Source organism: Eucalyptus grandis, chromosome 7, assembly GCF_016545825.1.
Source record: "Eucalyptus grandis isolate ANBG69807.140 chromosome 7, ASM1654582v1, whole genome shotgun sequence".
Lineage (NCBI taxonomy): Eukaryota > Viridiplantae > Streptophyta > Magnoliopsida > Myrtales > Myrtaceae > Eucalyptus > Eucalyptus grandis.
In genome coordinates, this window is record NC_052618.1 from 21,675,740 (window position 1) to 21,696,287 (window position 20,548).

A 20,548-nucleotide genomic window follows, 5' to 3' on the forward strand; every position below is an offset into this window, starting at 1 on the left:
ATGCAATTCAAGCAATGTGGTTTTGAAAACAGCAGGCATATCAAGTTTTCCATAGAAGGCAGCGGGTTAGGTTTGTCTATCCAAAAGTAGCATGACATCCTCCGATAAGACAAAAGTTGTGTCAAGGTGCCAATTCTCCTCTTCGTCCCAAACGTCTTTGACGAATAGCACTTCTTCATTGTGGCATAGGGGGCTTGGATAAGATTTTATTGATACCTAAATTTTGGCGACTTGTTTCATCATTCATTAATTACATAGAAATTTAGGGATTAATTTAACCAGTAAACAAAAATGATTTTCATTAAATTGCATAATATATAGGTATTGGGAGCATTTGAGGTAAATTTGTGACTTTCGGCAAAGTTTGGGATTTTTGTTGGCTTTTTCCTTTAAAAAACAAAGATAGAAAGTAAAAAACCGGCCAAGTAGAGCCGCCCAACCTTTCCTTTTCTCCTTTTTCTCTTTTTCTCACCTGGGCTGGCCCACTTTTCTTTCCTTAGACTGGCCTGGCCCGGCCCGACTCCTATCTCTTCCTCCATTGTGTCACCCACCTTCTCTACAACAGTACAGCAGAGACACAGCAGGAGCAGAGCAAATTGTGCGATGCGATTGCTAGGTGGGCCAGGCTAACAAGGCAACTGGCGGTGGCAGAGGCCATGCGCGCCTGTCAACGGCCTTCAAAAGGAAGGAGAGAGAGAGAGAGAGAGAGAGAGAGAGAGAGAGAGAGAGAGAGAGAGAGAGAGCCAAGAGTGAGAGAGTTCCTCCAATAGCATTGTCCCTGGACTGTGGCTAACGACCTTCGGCAACACGTCCCTTTCCCCACCATATGTCACATCCCGATCCTCGAGCGCGTGCCCATCCCTCTATGGTCGATAAAATTTTGCGACTTCTCAAGACGAGTTGCCGACCCTTTCGTTTTATTGTACATGCGGAAGCAAATAACATAGCCCCTAACAGTAACCATTTTGGGATAGAAAAGCAGGACAACACATTCACAAACAACCATGATTATATAAATATACCGAGCCATGTACAAAATCCCATGCTCAAAAGATTTCAAAAGACTGACTCCCAAAAAGATTGTCCTATTTGACCTATACTTCCGGTCACCTTAGCTTAGCTCTAGGTCCTCCATTTATGGTCCTGAAAATTTAAGCCCACGGTGGTGTAAGATATAAATCTTAGTGAGTTCGCGTTCTAAGCCCCGATTAGGAGGGAAATACGCCTAGAAGCGTCCTAACCACACAATCACATAATCACAGAGACTTACCTCATCTCAGATCCTCCCTACAGGTCAATACAATTCACATCATAGATATACACGGCATTCATGTTCAACCAATTGGAACGCCAACAGTTTTATCTCAACAAAACAATGAGCTCCGATTATAGAACCAAATCGTTATGACACGTCACATACCATGTCACACAATTTTGTCCCATAATCCAGCGCATCTATCTCATTCAATCATGCGTTTCAATTGATAATTACACCTCTTATGGGTACGGCCGACTCCCAAGTTTGGCGATGTACTAGCGTAGCCAGGCAGAGCACGGTTCGTCTCTCAAAGACGGTATTCTCGAAGGAGCATAGGTCAAAAACCTACTGCGACCCGCTACCCTAATGCATGGGTAACCCGAAAAAGGATTTAGTAATGTCCGGCATAATTGCTCGAGACAGTTTCTCTTAACCAACACACGACCAATCAATCTCAGCCCACAAACACCGTGTATTGCACTCAAATGCCTCAATTAAAATAGTGATCTTGGCCTATTTTCTTTGTATTAAAAATACACAGTAAAATAGTAGTGTGTGGATACACGGTTAGATTGGATCCAGAAAATTCATAACCTCCAATTTAAAATCCCGCTGTTTTATATAATATATAAAACCATTTTCGGTGTTAAAATCTGACACTCGAGATTTTCTAAATAAATATCGGAAATTCACAAATTTTAGAATAAATGACCAAAAATCCAATCAGCACTCAATTTGCATAAATTAATGCTCAATTGTAGAAATTAACCACACCATTGCAATCATCACAAAATTCCGGTCACGACTATTTCGATCTAATTTCCGGAAAATAAATAATAATTAAATAAATTACCGGAAATTAAATACATTACAAAATAAATAAATAAATTAAAGCACTTAATTAAATTAACTTAAACTAACTAGGCTAATTAATCTAACTAACAATTAAATCTAACAATTCTATTTAATTTAATCTAATTACACTAACTAAATAAGCTTACCAATTCCTAACTAAATCTACCTAACTATTCTAATTAAACTAACTAAATACTAACTATATACTTAATCTAACTAAATTACCCTAAGCTTAATTAACCTAACTAATCCACCTCTAAGTGTCATTAGCCTACTAATTAGGGATTACAACGCAACTCACCGGTTAGCATGAAAATCGGTTCATGACGATGGTGGGGCGACAATGGCCGAGACTCGGGCTCACGGCGACACCAACGGGGGCTCGGGTGGGCCCGAAAAAGCCTCGCAAAACCACAACAAAAATTGTTAGGCTCAGCTAAGCTTAGTTGATGGGTTGAGACGCGCAAGTTGGGCTGAAGATGGGCTTGGCTGCGGACGACTGTTGGACTCAAAATTGCTGGAAATGTGGCCAAGCGTGAAGGACCAGCAAAAGGGTGGACTCGATGGAGCTTCTTGCGTAATTTGAAGGAGGAAGCAACTTCGTGAGGTTGAGGCATGAAATGGAGCCGCTGGACTCGATTCTCTGGGGTGTTTGATCAAGTAAAGCAAAGACCGAAATGGTGGAGATGCAGCGTTCGGTCTTTGCTAGGCAACGCACAAAATAGAAAGAGGAATGAAGGGCAGTTGGTGGGTCAATTCCTGGCTTCTCCGAATTGAAGCAAGGGAACCTCATGTTTACCGCTTGCTTCAATCGGCTCGAGGCAGCCAAGGAATGATTGGAGGGGCCCGAAATCACACTTCGTCAATACAGGGCCATAAAGGAAAGGGAGAAGGCGACACAGTTCTTACTGAGGTTGAATAAGACGTACGCTACCCTTAGGTCACAGATTATGACGATAGAGCCGATGCCGCCACTCGGCCAAATCTATCAACTGGCCATTTAGGAAGAGAGTCAACAGTTGGCGACGGTCGAGCACGCACAAACAGCTGATGGAGTTGCCCTTGCTGCTATGCTCGCGGGTGGTTCTGGTTTGCTAGATTTGACGCTCGGCGGCCATGGAGGGAGCGGAAGCTTGGGAGCGCCAAACACCTTGCAGCTGCGAGGAAGACAAACCTTGGGAACCCTAAGAACCCAAGGATGGACAGCCAAGATTAGAAGAAGCCATTCGACGGCTCCCCTTCACCTAGCACTTTTTTTTGGATCCGACAGTGGACATCAAAAGACATCCAACGATGGATATCCCTCCTTTGGTGCGGCTGAATCTAACAGCTCTCACTTGGCCACGTCAGCACCCATCTATATGGGATCAAACAGACCACGTCATGCCACGTCATCGCATAGACTAGGTGGGCAAATTTCCAAAAATAAAGTAAAATTTTGTGAATATTGCGGATGTCCGCATTATACAATTGAAACTTGGAAACTGCATGGGAAGCCCGGTGATAAAGAAAAAGGCAGAAAGAGTTTTCTACTTATCGGTTTCAACACCGAGGGTGATGAGGCACACCAACTAATTACTCATGACCGCACCAGAATATCATGAGAGCTCTGGATCGTTTGACCACAAATGACAAGACTGCAAGTTTTCAGGTACTATCCTTGGAAAAACAAATTCAATATCAATTGATGCATGGATTATAGATTCAGGTGTCAGTGATCATATGATTTGCGATGAGAAATTATTTTCCCATGCCCAGAAAAGTCCATACTCATATTCCGTACGTCTTCCGAATGGTAATGTTACTCATGTCACTAAGGTTGGAACTGTCCACCTTAGCTCCAATATTGTCCTAAAAAATGTTCTTCATATCCCAGAGTTTGAATTCAACCTAATATCTGTCTCAAAAGCTTGCGAAGATAATTCTTATCGTGTCATATTCAACTTCGACAATTGTTTCTTTCAGGACCTTTTGATTGGTAGATCGATGGGCTTGGGTAGTGTTGCACAAGGACTTTATTTTTGGATTAGTTTTTCTGAAGTTTTTGATAAAAGCACCTCTTGTAATGCTATTATCAATGATAAGAATCTCATTTTCCATCAACGCTTGTATCATAGTGCACGTTTTCTTTACTCAAAATGTTCCATTTGCCCCTTAGCTAAACAGTCTCGAACACATTTTCCCACTAGCACATCTCGAACTACCATTGCTTTCTCTTTACTTCACATTCATATTTGGGGACCGTATCATATAGCACGTCGAGATGGGTCATGATTCTTCCTTACTATTGTTGACGATTATAGCCGGGCAACTTGGGTTTCCTTATGCAATCAAAGAGTCAGACCTTTCCAATCCTATCCAAGTTCCTCACTCTCATTGAAAATCAATTTAACAAATTTGTTCAAAAAATTCATACGGACAACGGACGTGAGTTCTATACTAGAGAGTGTGGATCTTTTCTATCTTCTAAGGGGATAATACATGAAAGTTCCTGCACTTATACCACTCAACAGAATGGGATTGTAGAACGTAAACATCAGCACCTCTTGGAGGTTGCTCGAGCTCTTAAATACCAAGCTTCGATTCCTAAAGACTTTTAAGGAGACTGTGTTGTTACGGCAGCCTATTTGATTAATCGAATGCCAACACAGATTCTCAATGGGCGAACCCCTTTTCAATTGCTATATGGAAAAGAAGCAAGAATTGATCATTTGAGAGTATTTGGATGCTTGTGTTATGCTACAACTGTAGGGCCTCACGAAAAAATGGATCCTCGGGCCATTCCATGTGTTTTTTTGGGATATCCCTCTTTGTAGAAAGGTTATAGAGTCAGAGATCTCTATAGGACATTTCTTCGTGAGCAGAGATGTAGTTTTTCATGAAGACATATTTCCATTTCGAGACAATAACCCCCTCATCCTCAGTCTCAACTTCAAATCGTCACCCTTTTTTATCAGAAGAAGATCTATCTATGGAGTCCTCATATGTGATCCTTGCACCAAATCAGCCTACATAGGTTACAACAAATCCACCATAACATGCAGCTGAATCACCCATTCTTTCAGATGGAGAAAATCAGCCATCTGGATCTCCAATCACGTCTTCACAATAGGAATTGCAGTATTCTTCACAGGACTCCTTACCTGTTATATTTGAAGAAGGAAGAATAGAACAACCTCGGCATTCTGGTCGACATATACGACCACCCACTTGGACAAAGGATTACATATGTCCTACGCCAGATTCTCCAGGTACACAGTATTCGGTATCTTCATATGTTTCTTTTAGTCGGTTGTCACCGGAACATATGTGCTGCATTAGTCGGATTTCTGAAGAAAAGGAACCATCTTCCTATTATGAGGCGGCACGTGACCCCAAATGGCAGGATGCAATGGAGGCTGAGCTTAAATCACTAGTTGAAAATTGCACATGGGACATTGTTCCATTACCTTTGCAAAGAAGACCCATTGGCTGCAAATGGATTTACAAGATCAAGTTCAAGGTAGATGGTTCCATTGAAAGATACAAGGCTTGGTTAGTTGCAAAGGCTTTCACACAATGGGAAAGTTTTGATTATCATGAAACATTTTCCCTTGTAACTAAGGAAGTTACTGTTCGTTCTTTTTTATCCATTGCAGCCCTCCGTAATCGGCAACTACATCAGATGGATGTTCATAATGCATTCTTACATGGGGACCTAGATGAAGAAATTTACATAAAACTTCCACAGGGTTTACGCAGACAAGGGGAGTCTCACGTGTGCCGTCTATGCAAATCCCCGTATGGGCTTAAACAGGCCTCCAAGCAGTGGTATACCAAATTCACTACTGCATTGATTAGCGCCCGATTTCAGCACTCCAAGCATGACTACTTTTCATGGGGAACAATTTATTTGTTGATATATGTTGACGATATTCTTATCATGGGGAACAATGAGATGGCTATCACAAAGTTCAAAAAATATTTGCACTCTGCTTTTCATATCAAGGATTTGGGACCTCCCAAGTATTTCCTAGGTATTGAAATAGCTCGATCTAGTAAGGGAATCAGTCTTAGTCAACGAAAGTTCATTTTGGAGATAGTTTCAGAAGCAGGGTTATTAGGATGCAAACCAACTGCCATACCGGTTGAACAGAATGTGAAGCTGACGACACATGAATTTGATATGAGCTTGCACTCATCTATTTCTAATCCATTGCTAGAGGATCCATCGGGATATCAACGTCTTGTTGGAAAACTTATCTACCTCACCATGACAAGACCCGACAGATGTTATGCAGTACAGATACTCAGTTAGTTTATGCACAAGCCGAAGCAATCCCATATGAATGCAGCATTGAAGGTTGTGAACTACTTGAAGGGATATCTAGGACTTGGTATTTTTCTATCTCATGATTGCAATATGAAGATAACAGCTAGGGGTGAGCAGCGGTTTAGGGTCGACCCTGGACCGACCCTGGACCGGCCCAACCCTGCCGGTCCTGGTCCGGTTCCAAGGGGACCGGGTCGGTCCTTGGTCCTGAAATTCCAGGACCAACACTGTGCGGGTTGGTCCTCGGTCCCAGAGTTTGGGTCGGTCCAACCCCGGGACCAACCCCGTATATTATATTATATTATTTATAATTCTTTTATATATTCAAACCTAAGTAAAATGTCTATTATATTATATTATATTGAGATGTTCTATCAATAGCACTAATAGTAATTTCAATTTAAAACTTTTGTTAAGTATTAATTATGTGTCGTTTGTTTTGTTTTCAAGTGTTTAGAAGTTCAAGTGAATTAACAAGATGTGAAGTTATATATTCATGGTTTATATTAAGTATTTTAAACTTTTTTTATGATTTAATTGCTTTTCAATTTGTGTTAAATGATAGAAGTTTTTTTGAAGAGTAGAGTAGTCTCTTTACTTGATTTGCTAGGTGATTTGTTAGTCAAGTGGTGTGAAGCTCATTTTTTGGTTGAGTAGACTCTACATGATCAAATGCTAGTCAAGTGGTGCGAAGCTCATTTTTTGGTTGAGTAAACTCTACATGATCAGGAAAATAAAGATAGATGATTACAAGAACTTTCCATCTTGTCCCATATCTTGATGAGCGGTTAGCGGATATGAAATTTCTATTATTATGTCATCTTAAATTTGCCAAATATGTATTGGTATTTTATAATTTAGTTGCACAATATCGTATTGTTGATGGATCATGGATGCGTAATTTGAATTTGTAGGTTTGCTTTTTTAGGAAGTATAAAAATAAGACAAAAAAAAATTATTGATCGGTCCCCGGGTTGACTGAACCGGACCGAACCCATTGGGTCGGTCCGGTCCTGTCCCAGGCTCACAGGGTCGGTCCTTGGTCCTAAAAATTGAGGACCGACACTGTACGGGTTAGTCCTAGGGTTAGGGGGTGGCCCGGACCAACCCGGACCATGCTCACCCCTAATAACAGCCTATTGTGATACAGATTATGCTACTTGTCCAATGATGAGAAGATCAGTTACTAGCTTTTGTATCAAACTGAGAAGTCACTCATTTTCATGGAAGACAAAGAAGCAGTCAACAATATCACTATCATAAGTTGAATCAAATCGATTCATGGCAAAGACTGTTTGTGAGATAGTGTGGATACGTGGGCTACTCTAAGATCTTAGAGTACAAATCGACGGATCCAGTGAATTATTTTGTTACAATGATGCTGTGCTCAAGTTAGCGGCAAATCTAGTTTTTAATGAAAGGACTAAACATATAGAAGTGGATTGTCATTTCACTCGAGACAAAATTCGAGAAAAAGATCATCACAGCAAGAGGAATTAGAAGTGTAGAGCAACATGCATATATCTTTACCAAGCCATTATGTCGAAGACAACATACATACCTTTTGAGCAAGCTAGGTGTCATTGACATATATAGGCCACAAACTTGAGGGGGAGAGTGTTGGAAATATGAATGGCAAATATTGATTCCATATTGATTAAGTTGCCAATTAATCGATTTAGTTAATCTGTGATTAGCTTGGTAAAGTGGGAATGTAATCATAGTACAATCGTGTATATTCTATTTCCTGTTTTTCTCTTGTAACATATATAGAGCAATGCTCATGTACATGGATACATAGAAAATATACATATTACAATTTCTCCCAAAGACGCTCTCCATTTTTTCTATCGCTTTCTGACACATTTAGCATATAGTGTATTGTTTTTGGAAATTACGTATAAGATGGAGGGCCCTTGCCCCGGCCTACTAGTTCTATTTCAACCCTGACCCGCTTTTTATCTCTAGACCTCGACAGAGGTGATTCCATATAAATTAATAAAATTGACTTCATATTAAGAAAAAAGTTACAATTTGTTAGCATATTGATTTTATATAATCAATGAGTCGACTTTTTTCGTTAACATCTTTTCTCATAAGAGGATTTTGTCATGTCGAGAATTGGACTATTCTACTCCATTATATAGTCACATGTTTTCCTCTTCCTCGCCATCACTGTCGTTTTCCTCGTCGCTTTCCAAGACCTCATCACTCATCAAATCGCTAGCGTTAGCCAAGCCGACCCATCAAAATCATAGGCCAAGGCGGCCTGTGCTCGTCCATCCCAAGTATAAAAGTACGACCACCTTATCATTGGTCTCGTTCCAATTGTGCAAATGAATCAGACCGCGTATCATCCACAACGAAAACCCTAGCTCCAGGACTCAAATCCAATATCCCGCCCACGTTGCGGTGGCGCCCCAATTTATCAGAAAGAATCGTGACGGTGCAACCCTCAGGCATTCACGTCGGACCCGGCAGCATACTTGTGTATCTCCCGAAATGACACAACACTGGGTAGCAAGTGCACTGCACCGAATCTGACTCGAGGACATGAAAAGTGACCGAGAGTGCAGGGAGAATCAACATCAAGGAGGTCGACGGGAAAGTCAGGAGAGGAGAATTGATCGAGGACAAAACAGATTCGCAAACCGAATCTTTAAAATCCTTATTAGGAGGACTTATTTGGTGAGCGCACTATACCCACTAAAAATGGTATCGATAAAGAAAAAATCACGCGAGATAAATGAGGATCATTTCCCATTAAACATTAAACAACTAAATATTTTTCATGCTTTTGGAAAAATATAATTAACGAACTTCTCACAAGTTTTTATTTATTGATGATCACACGACAATTTTTTTTTTTTTTTTTTTTTTTTGGGTGGACTACTTTTAGTCCGTAAGCTGTGTTGATGGCAATTGAGTCCATACACTTTGAATTTTGACAATAGTGGTCCTGCACGGCTTTTGTCTTTCTTTTTCGTTGTAAAGACGATCAAAAGAAAATGTCAATGGGCGTGCTCATGGAAGAGCTGAACTGAACAAAGCAATTCGAGCACGCGCAAAAAGACGATGTCGTGACGGATTCAGCTCTCTCTCTAGCTTTCTCTCTACTATCTTAGGAGAACAACAAATGCTAAATGAATTGCGACAGCGCATCTCTATTGTTGATCTTGTGGTCTTCACAGCAAAGATTCACATAATTAATAGTCAAGATAATATTCGGTGAATGTGCTTATAAAATTTAGGGCTAAAGGTTCATAGAAACAATTTTCACTCATTGCATAACCCTTTGATAACATCAGATTCTAGCAATTGTCTAATCTAACATACAGAAGCTTTGCTTAAGAAGTAAATAGCAATGCCTCTTCGTTAATACTAGTTTTTTGAAGGATGTGCAATCTAGTTCATGATTTGCTCGCGAAAATTACCAAATGTAGACTCAGTACCCCCATTTGGTTGTCATAAATGTGGATATAATTTACCAAAATGTAGTCATTTCCTATTGAAACCTGGCACGTTCAACTTTTGCGGATGCAATAGGCCTTCTGCTTAATTATTCTCTTTATCAGGGTAATGTTTTTCACCCTCTTGGTTTCTCTACGCGTGTCATAAAATCAATTGAAAAACATTGCTGCATATGTTTGAGATAATAATGTTGTCCTAAGAAAATTGAGGTTCGATTTGCTCAAGTTATCCAGGTCTGTGCTAGAAATGATTGCCTTTGCTCCGGAGTCCGTGAGAGGCCATACGATGTGTTTTTTTTTGGTCTGGTCATACGATGTTGTTTGTTGCACGTTTGACCATGACGAGAATCGTTGATTGAGGAGACTCCACGTGTTAACAATGATCTGCCTAAGAAAATCTGTTGGTACTCAAAATCATCAAATCAAATTGCTTATGCTTCGTGCCACAAGAAACGCCATGGCCCCCAGATCCATCACTAAAGATTGCACTAACCTTTTGAGCCAGTTAAAAGGAGTTTTCATCCGGTTTGAGTCGAGAGAATTTAATCAAGCGGCCGACTAGGTTGCTAAAGCCCATCGTGTTGGCTCTCTTCTGACGAATTGGGTTACACATCCCCCGCATTCCCTTTGGTTAATATAATGTTCAGATCTTGAACTTTTTTGTAATTCAGCATCTTCGGTTTAGCAATGAAAATCCATGTTTGTAAACCAAAAAAAAAAAAGGTCAATATTTTCATTTGCATATTGGATGCGAAGATAAACCTTTAAAATATTTAGAGATCAACATCAAACAAATTGTAAAATTTCAAAAACTATCGATACCTTTTTTCCTCCTAAACGTTTGGATTCCTCAAAAATTACACAAAAGACTAATTCATTGAAAATCGAAAACATCAAAATAGCCCTAAAAGGCCACCGAATTGATTAGAAATCTAACAAAAGGACTTGTGTCGTTCCCAACATCGACTCCATCTGTCTATACACATACCTACACACATCCTCTGATGTGAACTCCATAAGTATCTTGACAAAACAGCACAAAAGCTGAAAAAAATGGAAGAAATCAAAAGGGATAGTGATATAAATGATCTTTGAACTTTGGTCTAATGTGCAATATGCTTCATAAAGTTTCAATTTATTTAATGTGATTCCTGAAATTTACTTTAATGTACAATGTGGTCCCTAAACTTCTAATTTATTTAATGTGATCTATAAAAATTTTGTAAATGTTCATTTTGAGCCTTGACCTATATGAAAATATTCAATATTGTACCCATCCATGGGCAGCGCAAATAGCATGAGTGCTCTTCCTCATCGCTGAGGTTGAGAGTTCAAACCCTCTAATTGCATTTCCATGATTTAAGTGGAGTTCCTAGGGATGAATTACTAGGCCAGCCCCGAGATTTTACGTATAAATAGTGGCTTGCGGCGGCCCGACTGGCGGTTCTACTGAGCATCAAAAGGTTGTGTGATTCTCCCGGGTGATCTCTAGGCGGTTCCTCGATCATAAATTTGGCCGATTCATAAAATGCTAGAGATCAATGAATCAGCCAATTCCATTTAAAATGTCGAGTGGCTTGAGGTGGGTGATGGTCAAAATGGGAAAATGACAGTAACCCATTAATTATTAGAGTTAATCACATGAAAAATTTCAAATTAGTACATCTATAATAAATTTACTCAAAACTAATATTTTTACGAGTACACATATGATAAATTTATCCAAAATAATTTGTTGACCACCAAAAATCCTAAACCAGTATATTTGTAACAATTTTACCTTCTATTAATTTCTATTAAATTGGATTAATATCACGGAAAAATACAAATGGAGTGTAAAACTCTAAATTGGTACACCCGTTAATTATTACGTATTATCTAACTCCAAGAATTTAATGGAAATTTAACGAAAACTAATAGAAGATAAATTTATCACATGTATATTGGTTTGAAGTATTTCATAATAATTATTTCTTTTTCATGGCTTCTTATAGTGATAAAATGAATTAATAAAAAGGAGAAAAAAGGAAAACTTGGTGGCCACAAGTTTCCACCGCTTCAAATCATTAGTGGCCACTCGCGGAATGGCCCTACCATCATACGGTTGGATCTAGATCTGTCAAATGGGTGTATTGAATCGAGTTTGTGTTGGGTGAGATTTGGTCTGAGTCAAATTGACCCATTTAACATGTTTATGACCCCTCAATTGCAATGGAAATTTTGTGACCTGTAGTCAACTTGTATCAACATTCACTTTTAGCATTTTTTTTCCTTATATTGTTCTATTTGAAAAATAAATGGCTCCATGGACTGTCTCGCCAACTCCTTTGATAATCTTAATATATTGGTTATTGTCCGTTTGATAATATGTTATTTGATGTGATTTTTTTCGATTTTAATTGCTTATTATGCAGTTCTAATATACATACAAAAGTGAACAAAAAAACTACGAAATTCATCATTTCCGCGCCCTTAAACAATCAAATGAAGTCACCACTCTCACTCGCCCCACTCCAACTCTCTCTCTCTCTCTCTCTCACTTTCTCTCTTGCTCTACAATGGAAGAAGAAAACCTGCACAGGTCGCAGTCTAGTTAAAGAACTCGTCCTCCGCTTGCTCTCCCAGAACCCAGCGACCCCATCGCTCCCAACTCGCTCCCTTTCCAGAGCTCGCTCCACCAAGCATTCCTCATCCTCTCCAGCCGTTTCAGCCCTCGGTCGGCCCTGAGCTGTCGCCCTCACCAAGCCCATCAAGCACCGCTCCGCCCACCCACCCCCTTCCAAAGGTAAGTCCTCTCAAGCCCTCAGCTTGGCCGATCTGTACGCCAAATTCGCCTCCAAGACCGGCCCCGGAAGTGTCAACAATGGGCGGTTCTTTATTTGCTCAAAATCGCGGCTAAAGATTGGAACAAGCTCGAACAGCAGGCTTGATACTCGGGTCGTTGGCCAATTCGGATTTGTTTGAGGCCGAAGAACTGAAGAAGAAGAGATGGCTAAGCCCATAAGTGAGACCTGAGAACTGGGACGTGAAGATGGCCGTGCCTGTGGCTGTGCCCATTTAATTATAAATGGGTTAAGTGGGTTGTAAATTGATTCATAATGGACCCATTTATAACACACTCTTATTTTGTAAACCCATTTTATGCTGGGCTACTAAATTTTTATGCCCCATTTCACTACTTTTTTGGTTATTAAATGGGTTTTGAACCCATTTTGACAGGTCCAGTTAGATCTATCAGAACGATTGAACTCGATACTTGTACAGATTGTACAAGTTCTAAGCACAACTTAGGCTATTCTAAATGTTTGGGAAGAGAGGAGTAGCATTGATTGAATCACAACACTGGTAGCTTACACAAATCGATCTACTTCAATTAATGAAGGCCCCTTTTCAAAGGTACGAGAAAAACATGCGCATGATAGACATGAAAATGGGTGGCTGCTTCGTCAAGAAGCCTACCCAGAGGAAATGCGAGAGATCTGAGACGGAAACTGTAATGTGATAGACTAGAAAAAAATCAAGATTCAGCAACCCAATCGAGCTTTATGCTTTGTGACGGAAACTGTAATGAGGGAAACAAATCTGGTGCAATGTGATTTGTGATTTTTTAGTCATTCACCAAGTCGACCGAGACACCTCTGGGCAATAAAAGAAAGATCAATTGAAATTGGTGGGAGGAGCAAAAAAAAAAAAAAAGAAAAGGATCAATAAAAAGGAATGGGCGGGGCATGGGCGCTGAACAGAGATAGAAAGAGAGAGCATGCGCAAGGGGAAATAATATAGGGGTCTGCGCATGGGAAGAAGAAAGAAAGCATGTGTCAAACAAATTGTTGACATGTATGCCGGTTATCCTACATCGTATGGTCGGTGCTAGAGTGACAATTTTTTTAAATAATACTTAAATATTTTTGGAATTTTTTTATCGATTTTTTTCCTTTCTTTTCTTTTCCATTTTTTCTTCCTTTTATGGATGGTTGGCCATCAACCATTGGCCATGCCTGCGTGAGGGCGAGGCCGGGCATGGAAGCTCTCACCTAGGTGAGGCCCAACGAGGGTTAGCTTCCCCCAAGCTAGGGCGGCCTCATCGGGCGTCACCTTTGCCTAGGTGATGCTCGGCGTGGCTGCCTTACCTAGAAAAGGGTTGGCCTCACCAGGCAAGGGTCGGCCTCACCTAGGTTAGGGTGGCCTCACAGAACTATTAAACATGGTGGGTCGGGTCTAGTTTGGGTCGGGTCATTAATGGTCCAACCCAAATTGACCCATTAACCTATTTATAACCAATTTATGCCTAATGTAAATTTTTCGACTCATACCCGAACCGACCCATACCCAACCTATACCCGACCAACCCATATTAATAAAATATTTTCATACTTAACCAAATTTAGAAAAACTTATTCCTATGTTTTTTAAGATTATATTACTAAAATACTTCCAAGCTTATTTCTTATATATATAATTTTTTAAAAATGGTATTGCTAAAATAGTTTTATACAATACAAATTTAATGGACAATTTTTATAATTTTTTAACATAATTATTTTAAAAATCGAATTTTAATTATTTTTAAAATATATTTTTCTTTTTTTCTTTTGTTCTTTTGGCCGGCCATCGGCCACAACGACAACCGACGACCGCCACAGCGAGCCTCAAGCTCGCCCGACGTCGGCGAGCTTTAGGCTCGCCAGATTGGTGAGGCTTGAGCCTCGCCCGACGCCGGTGAGCCCGAGTCTTGCCGGATCGACGAAGCTCGAGCCTGGGCTAGGAGTCAGCCGAGGCCTTTGCCTTGCCGGTCCGCGAGCTCAAGGCTCGCTAGCATCGGATGAGCTTGAGCCTCACTGGACGTTGGCGAGGCCTCGCCTCGCCAAATGGGCAAGCTCATCCCTCATTGGATCTAGCGAGGCTCGAGCCTCACTCGATGCCGGTGAGTTCGAGTCTCGCCCATTGGCAAGGCTCAAGCCTCACTAGATCCGGCGAGCTCGAGGCTCGCTGGCTAGTTGTCGCCCATCGCCGTGCCGAGCCACCGGAGGAAGAAGAGAGAAAAAAAGGAAAGAAAAAAGAAAAGAAAAGAAAAAATATACAAAATAATTATAATTTTACCACCTCTAGTAGAGTAGATTAGATCGTGGATCATTTTTAATGAGTGGTAAATGGGTCTTAAATGGGTACATAGTAGACCCATTTAAGACCCATATATTTTAGTCATTTTATTTTTAAAACCTATCATAGGTACTTTGGGAAATAAGGCTTGACCCATTAACTGACCCATTTAAGCAAACATGGGTCCATAAATGGGTTGTGTACCCATTTTAACACCTCTAGCTTTGCCTAGTCAACACCTAGCAAGGTTGCCATGGCCCTAGGGCTGCCATGGCCTAGGGCTGCCATGGCCTAGGTGAGAACTAGCCTCACCAAATTTGGCTTGGTTGAGGCCAACCTCTCTAGGTCTCACCTGCGCAAGGACCAACCTCGCTAGGTCTTGCTTGGGCAAGGGCAAGCCTTGCTCTCCATAGCACAACCGTGCCTTGTCGTAGCTAGCGAGGCTAGGCCAACCTACTACTGTGATTACATAGTATTAAAAATTTATATATATAAACATATTTATATGTTTGTCAAGATATGAAGGATATAGTAATGAAAGAAAGAAAAAAATACAAGTTATTTAAAGAAATAGACTTAAATTAGTGTGGGATAAGGAAGATTACTTATGTATGAAACCTATATTTGAGAGATTTATTGAGTTAATACGATAATTCTATTGCATGTCCATTGTTTGACGATAACTGGCCATTTTTTATAGTTAGTATGGGTATTTTCTGGCAAAAAAAAAAAAAAAAAAAAAAAGACCTGGTGAAGACTCTCAACATCATAAATTTGCAAAAGGAAGAACTTGATTGTCCTTGTCCATCTGAAATGGCTTGCTCTGCTGCTTGGTGGTTTGAACTTAAGATTAATGGATGATTTATCTAAGGGTAATAATCAGAAATTTAGCATCTACTTAGATTGAGCTAAGGTCGGATTTGCACTCTAGCATTGTTCCACGTAGAAGAATCCAGTTCAAAGACTGCTTAAAGCATGTACCATTATAAAGTTGTCACTTACATGTCCATTATGAGAAATCATATAAATGCTCATCTCATTTATTTGATCATATTGATGAGTAAGGGTGGATTTTCTTGCTTGAAAAAATCTAATGTATTTTTATGACTAGCAAAAAAGAAATCGTATGTATCTTGCACCCTCTGTTTACTGCCTCAATGCTTGATCTTCATACACCATTGCACTTCGGGGCTTGGCTATAAGAAGATGGAAAAGTAAGAGCCTTAATACACTAACCGACACTGAGGGGTGTATTAGAACTGATGGGTAATTCATGCCCTTTTCACTTTTCTTGTCATATAAATACACATGTTTTAATAAGGGATTATTTATGCATAGTTACGTATAAGAGTCATTAAGCTTTAACGTGTCTGAAAGTTTCTGGGCTTGAAAGTTTCCTCACAAGTTTATCATAATGAGAGAAAATTCCAAAAGCATGCCTCCCTTTCGATCCAACGATCACTTACTTACATGTCTTTATTTTTGCAATACCACCCACATACTTTTACGAAGAACCCAACATACAAAAATACAATTACTCCTCATTAATTGATTTTAAGTGCTTTGGATGGCCATAAGAATTTAAAAGATTAATTTTTTGGCATCCTTATCAAAATAGCATATGATGTCTTTATGGTTGATGTCACACCCCAAACCTTGAGCGCACAAACATCCCACAACAAAGTCGAGTAATTGCGACATCCCAAGACACGTCGCCAACCCATTCTTTTTATCTTTTGATTAAACGTATGCTGAGGCAATTATATAAACACCTAGTCAACCAACAAATACTTGGGGATAGTACATACAAGACAAACATTTTCAAAACATTGTTTTTATTTATTTGTTTGCTAAATCCAGGAAGCTTTGCAACTCCTTACCAACCATCTCAAAATCAGCAAAGGAGTCAAGGTTAGCCTAAACTTCACTAACATGAGGCCAACCAAAAGTGATGCCATTGGGACTTGAAACCACACACGATGGTCCTTCATACTATGAGCCTGCAAATATTTAACAACAACAGGGTGAAATATAAATATCAGCGAGTTAATGGTCTAAGCCCCAATTAGGATGCAAATTCGTATCGGAGGCAGCCTAAACATGCAACAGCATACAATTTTACCTCGTCTTGGCACACCCCTGCATTTTAGTACGTCATATATGCCATTATCAATACAATAAGCATAATCAATAATCAGAACACATAACTCTCATGCACCAAACATTTACACGAGTCTCAATTACATCCCATACCACGCCTAATAGTTTTACTCCAAAATTAAGCACAATGCATCAAAATCATTCACACGTGTTCCAATTATTTCAACGTCTCAAGTCAAGGCCAACATACGAGTTGGTGGTGTTCCGGCATGACCGGGTATTGTCCCGCCCATCAAGCACGGTATCGTCTAGAACCCCCGCCTAGACGGCATTCCATAAAGGAGCATTGGTCTAGCCTTAATCGTGACTTAGCGTTTGGACTCCGCTGGGCATCTAATAAAAATAAGGCATCGTCTCCAAACTTCCGTTTGGTGACTTGTTCACTTAAATGACCAGGACCAGCACACTAACAATCAAACCAATTATTATTGCCATTAATTACCGTAGAACAAAAGAGTTCATTTTCAAATAATCAACTTTGGCAATTTTTCACACTTAAAATTCTAGTAAAATATTTGTATGTGATCATGTATTTGAAATCAATCCATCAAACTTTGCATACTTCCATTTTAGAACCCCACTGTTTTATTTAGCACATAAAATTTAAGCGTCCAAACCCGACACCTCAAAATTTTTTATTCTCTTGCCCATTAACTTTTTTAAAAAAAATAATAAATAAAATCTATACTTTGGCAATCAATAACATAGCATCATAAGTTCAGACAATCAAAATTAACCACAATCTCATCTCACGATTAATTAATTGAATCGTAATTACTTAAACTAATCACACTTAAATTTAATCTAAACCATCATTAATCACAATTAAGGCTAAACTAAAATTAACTCATACTAACCACCATTAATATTAAACTAATCTACCCCTTAAACATAATTAATGTCCTAATTCACGATTAGGAAGTTAACTCACGGATTTCCCGGCAATGGCGGCCTCGACAACATGAAAACACGAGTTTCACGGAACTTACAGCGGCACGAACGGCATGGCGAAGATGGTGGCAGCTCCTCAAGTTCACGGTCTCCGAAGGTGGTTTTGGCTTGGTGGTGAACCGGCAATGGTGGCTAGCGGCGGTGAGCGGGCCATGGCAAGGATGGTGGCTCACGGTGGTTGTGGTTTGGTGATGGTTGCACGGCGGTCAAGCGGTGGACGACGGTGGCAAGAACGGTGGTGAGGAATGGCGTGACTTGCGGCAAATGAGGGAAGAAAAACAAGAATGAGAAGTTGAAGAAAATAAAAGTAAATGGAGAAAGTGTGTGTGTGTGTGTGGGGGGTGTGGTGAGTTCGACTGAGCAAGGGGAAAGGAAATGGGGCAGCCAAAAGGGGAGAAGATGAAGATGAAATGCTGAAGAAGCTGAGGGAAAATGAAAGCGAGCAGAAGGTGAAAGCTTGGCTCAAGCTGGGGGAAAGGAGAAGAAGCGAGAGGGAGAGAGAGAGAGAGAGAAGAAAAGACAAAGGGGAGGGGGCTGCAGGGGATGGGCGGAGGGAAAAGGAAAGGGAGAGTGAGGGAAAGAAGAGAGAAAAAATAAAAGAAAAGGGAGGGGATGATTCGGCTGAGTAGGGGAAATGGAAGGGGGTGGGGTGGACGCGCGGGAAAGAGAGAGGGACTAGATTTTTCTCAGCAAAATCCATGATTTCTCTCACTCACTTCCCTTAAAACCCTCCTAGCCTTATGCTTCGTCTCCTCTTATTTTTTTTTTTTTTAAACAAGCTTTTTTGGTCCAAAAATCACCATTTTGCATTGGATCCGAATTTTCTCTATTTCCGATCTCCATTTTTTTCATTCAATAATTTATTTTCCAAAAATTTCAAACTCGCCAATAGTTTGACGGACAATGAGATGACGTCCAATAATTAAATCTTGAAACCCTCGAAAGTTTGATATCCAAAATCGAATTAAATTTCATAGTTAAAAATAAAATGAACGCGAATTTAGTATGACCTAATTTATCGGGTGGCTTTTAGGGGTTCTTGCGTGGTTGACCCGTGGTCGATAATTTCGATCCATGTTTGTGCCTCTTTAAATTGCAGCCAACCTTCGTTGTTATGTAATTGTGATGATTCAATTACGTACCTGAAATATAATAATAATAGAAAATCAGTTTATAATATCATAATCATATGGAATCACCTACAAATTGACTACGCATTTTTGTTGAATCGATTTGTATTTGTTTGCTAATTGATTTATACAGTGTAGTATTGACCATTATTGATCTTTATGATTGAGTGGTCTATTCCTGATCGAATTCTCTAATTTATTGCGTTTTAGCCCTATATGGTCTCACCAAATAGATCAATTAATTTGTGAATAATTAGTTCAGGAATAAAATAACTATAAGCGTATCGATGAAATAACTATTTTATATATTCGAAATAGACTAAATTTCAGGATGTCACGATGAGACACTCGGCATATGCATTAGAGAGTCTTGGGTATCATGTTCACTTATAAGGGGACACGACCAACGCACTGAGTTTTTCCATGTCAAACATCTATCGGAATATTTACTTGTACTTTGTTCAAGGTGTCATTGTCATCCTTTTGCAGGATGACATAGTTGGAAGTGATGAAGAGCACGGAAAGCTGCGACAGAGCGTGGGTTTTTGGATATTGTACATGTAGCATGCATGGACCGGACGAGGCCGAGATAGCCACGCCGTAGCCGTCAAAGGCCAACAAGGGGGAAGGAGCCAGTCCTCCACCTCTTACCCTCTTCTCTCACTCTTCATATGTCAAATGAATATGAGAGAGGATTGAGGGTCTTTATTTTTTTTATTTTTTAATGAGAGCATCAAAAGTCCTGAAACTTATTAAAAACACAATTAATTCCTTAAAACTTTCAAAAACATAATCAATTTTAAAATTTGTCAAATTATTGTAATGGAGTCCGCTATCATCAAACTTGTCAAATTAGTGCACACGGGCCATTAAGCAATAAATTTACACATTCTCTTTTGACGAATACATTCTTGTATTTGTAATTTAGTGCCTCGATGCCTAGCATGAAACCACTATTATAGAAAAGCATTTAGAAAATCTGAAACTTTGCTTTTCTGGTGTTTTTCTTTTCACTCTCTTTTTCACTTAATCAATAAGTTTAATTTCATTAGCTTGGCAATTTCAAAACAAAACAAAACAAAGGAAAAGTTTGTTGGATACACGCGCATGAGATCGATGAATTAGACAGTAGCATCATTCGCACGGGATATGATAATGTCTCATGAAAAAAACATCACAATGAAAATGATGAGCTGACTATATTGTTATTAGGTGTATACTCTTAAGAGAGTGATGGTACAAGTCTACACCGCATATTCTATTATTAGTGAAATAATAATATTAATCAAGGAGAATATTCCATTATTAACAA

At 39.7% G+C, this 20,548-nt stretch overlaps 1 long non-coding RNA gene across 1 annotated transcript; it reads right to left on the minus strand.

The window, feature by feature from the left end:
• Positions 1-991: 991 nt before the first annotated feature.
• On the minus strand, positions 992-3,281 carry LOC120295316. The gene is made up of 2 exons (XR_005552664.1): positions 2,415-3,281; positions 992-1,143 (listed from the first exon to the last, which is right to left on the minus strand). It is a non-coding gene; the product is annotated as an uncharacterized LOC120295316 (long non-coding RNA).
• Positions 3,282-20,548: the final 17,267 nt, after the last annotated feature.